The sequence below is a fragment of the Sinocyclocheilus anshuiensis genome, unplaced genomic scaffold (genome assembly GCF_001515605.1).
Source record: "Sinocyclocheilus anshuiensis isolate Anshui unplaced genomic scaffold, SAMN03320099.WGS_v1.1 scaffold292, whole genome shotgun sequence".
NCBI classification, from domain to species: Eukaryota; Metazoa; Chordata; class Actinopteri; order Cypriniformes; family Cyprinidae; genus Sinocyclocheilus; species Sinocyclocheilus anshuiensis.
In genome coordinates, this window is record NW_015555757.1 from 413425 (window position 1) to 416601 (window position 3177).

The window sequence follows — 3177 nt, forward strand, 5'->3', positions numbered from 1 at the left end:
TGTGTGTGTGTGTGTATATATATATATATATTTATATATATAGGCTTTTTATCATTTTTCCTAGGTCTGAGATGTGTGATGAGTGCAGCTGATCTTTCAGTTTCATTGCAGGAGACGATACGTTCTGAACTCCAGCAGACAGAAGAGATTGATTGATCCAGCTGATTGGCAGCAAAGCCACTAGACAAAAACATAGATAGCCACAGGGGACCAGTCTGGATAATATCCAGAGCTACAGTGTGTATATTTGTGTATAAATCAAATAATCAAAAAGTTAAAAAAGTACAATAATTCATGAACATAAAAAATTACACTTTTTTATGAATCTGCTCAAGTTTTAAGATAGAAATGCAGAGCTGTCTTATTTTCCATTTTACCACAGTGTTGTGTCAGAATAGTGTTGTACTTATTTACCACACTGTATAGTGTTGTTATTTTGTTCTGAATGTGGTGAATTTCCAGTGGATATATATATGTGTGTGTGTGTATATATGTATATGTAAAGAACCTAGCCATCAGAGGGAAGAGAGAATGGAATGGAAAAAACGACATCCACTTGTCATGGATTTTAAAAGCAAATCAGAATTAAAGATGTCAGGGGAAATAAATCTTTCCCCATTTTCCAGTCATTCCATCTCAGTAAGATAAGAACAGCTGGCAAATGAACCCGAGTGAACGCAGCCATCTGATAGCGGGAAGTATAAGAGTGTGCTGTGCTGGTGAGGATACATACACATGGGACTCTAAAGTTAGTAGAGGAAGTTGGACGCTGGTATGCGCGAGTATGCATGAGTGTGTGTCGTTGTGCTGGTCCACGGGTTGTTGCCGTAAAGGGGAGATCACGGTGCCTTGATCAAACACATTTTTTTGCTTGAGTGAGTTGCCTTTGAAGCCTAACACTGCTTTAAACACTTGCAGTCTTATCAGAGGAAAAACATTATTCTAGTTGATTAAACCTTGATTTAGATCTGTATTACTCATCATGTTGCCGCAATTACCAGCAATTTAGTTCAGTGCAATACAAATTCCTGTAATATTTACATTAATGTCCAGGAATAATCTCTTAAAAAAAAAAAAGGTAAGAATGTCTGCTCAATACGCCACAATTAGCTGTGCACCATATCAAGTCATCCATCAACGCAGAGGAGAACTCTTTTTCTTATAAAGAAATTAGTTCATGAAATTTTATTAAATGAACAAATTAAAATATAAAAAGGCTTTTTCATTATAATGAAACTTTTGAATGCAGAGTATGTGAATGTAATTTATTCCTTGGAACAAAAAATATATATTTTCAGATTTGGTGCACAAGAAACATATTGTATTATTATCAATGTTGCTGCCTAATACTTTTTGTGGAAACCATGATACATTTTTCCAGGATTCTTTGAAGAATAGAAAGCTAAAAAGAACAGCATTTATTTGAAATAGAAATATTTTGTAATATTACTGTCACTTTTGAATATTATGCATCCTTGCTAAATTCAAGTATTTTAAAAGTATATTAAAAAAATGGCCCCAAACTTTTGAATAGTAGTATATACTCTACTGATCCTCAAGCTTGTTATGCAAATTTAATATAAAATGTATGCATGCTCTTGAATGCAATTTCCCATTAATTGAGGGCTGTCAGAAGAGGTCAAAGATGTGGGATTAAAAGTGCGGTCACACTGCCACCCACTACCATTCACTGTGGGTAAGGGGTCAAAGTTTAACTAGTTAGTATGGTCCATTTATTCCCTATTTGTAGGTGCTGTGAAACCACCTGGCACACAAAGCATCTTTCTCCATTGACAGTCATTCAAAAGCTACTGTGCATTCTGACGGAATGTTTGCTAGCGTATTTATTTATTTATGTTTAGTTTTTTGTTTGTTTTTGTTTTGGGGGGGGGTGTCTGTTGATGTGCAGTCACTGTAGACTTTAACTAAAAAACAAGAACTGAGACTCAATTAATGAAACACCTGAGAATGAGAGTATAAATGCAATTACTGTGGATACTTTTTCTTTGAATCACTCAAAACTCACTGAACAAAATGACTACTAGACAAACGTACTACACAAAATGTAATGTTCTTCCACATTAATATCTGTGAGTTTTTAAGTCTGTAATGTGATAACATTAATATCACTGCATTCCTCTGTAGAGAACAATGGTGAAAAAAAGAACAACATAAATCAAAGCTACTGCAATATGCTGACAGTGAGCATAGTGCTGAGAGAGGAAAAATTGTGACATGGCAAGGAATTCAGAGGAAATTAAAAAACAATAAAAGCATTTAATTTAATGATTTCAGCATAAACAATTTGTCACGGACGGGCAAACAAACAATTTTAACACATTCATATAAATATGTCTGGGTAATAAAAAAAACAACAACAATAAACAAAAAAAAACAATACTAAATTCAATAGGAGCTGAGAGGAGAGGAGAAGAATGAAGAAAAGTTCCTATCTGATATGCAGATGGGATAGATATAAATTTACTCCATTCACATGGCACACTGGAAATTCGGCCATCAGAATGAGAGTCCAAGCTTATAAAAACATCACAATATTTGTTTAGAACTCTTTTGGACTGTGTTGTAAACTGTGCTTGATCTGTGCATATTTCTCTCTTGATTCAGACGAGACAACTTTTTTCACTGGAGAAAGCAAATTTATGGATAGAGGACTCGTATTTTAGCTGGAAACAATGGTTTGAAGTTTTGGTGAAGCTTCACAAAATGTTAATGGATGGACTGGAGTCATGTGGATTACTTGTGGATTATTGTGATGCTTTTATCAGCTGTTTGAGCTCTCATTCTAACGGCACCCATTCACTGCAGAGGATCCACTGGTGAGCAAGTTATGTAAATGTCTCCAAATCTGTTCTGATGAAGAAACAAACTCATCTACATCTTGGATAGCATTTATTTTTGGTTGAACTATTTCTTTAGCTGTAACACAAATGCTCTTTTACTGCCACAATAACACAATGCACAGCAAAGTCCACTGCAGGATGTGACTTTCATGTACACAGCCTCCTGGGCGTTGGTCTTGCTTTTCCAGAAGTTTCTTGCCTGAAGACATTATTGAGAAGCTCCCAGGGACCACGTATGCTACACTTTTCCTGATTCAGGTTTTTCAGCAGGCAGCTAGTAAGCCAATCTTCTGTAATGGCCGTGGCAGCCTGCTGA

At 35.6% G+C, this 3177-nt stretch overlaps 1 protein-coding gene and 1 long non-coding RNA gene across 2 annotated transcripts in view; one reads left to right on the plus strand and one right to left on the minus strand.

Annotated features, from left to right (window-relative positions):
- LOC107673905 (potassium voltage-gated channel subfamily KQT member 5-like) overlaps window positions 1-3177 on the minus strand; it is a 133430-nt gene that overhangs the window by 55278 nt on the left and 74975 nt on the right. The window lies entirely within an intron of this gene.
- The window catches only part of LOC107673906 (uncharacterized), a 14577-nt gene that overhangs the window by 3305 nt on the left and 8095 nt on the right, over window positions 1-3177 (plus strand). Inside the window, exon 2 of the long non-coding RNA XR_001632446.1 lies at window positions 2847-2850. This is a non-coding gene — a long non-coding RNA (uncharacterized LOC107673906). The remainder of the gene's footprint in view (window positions 1-2846; window positions 2851-3177) is intronic.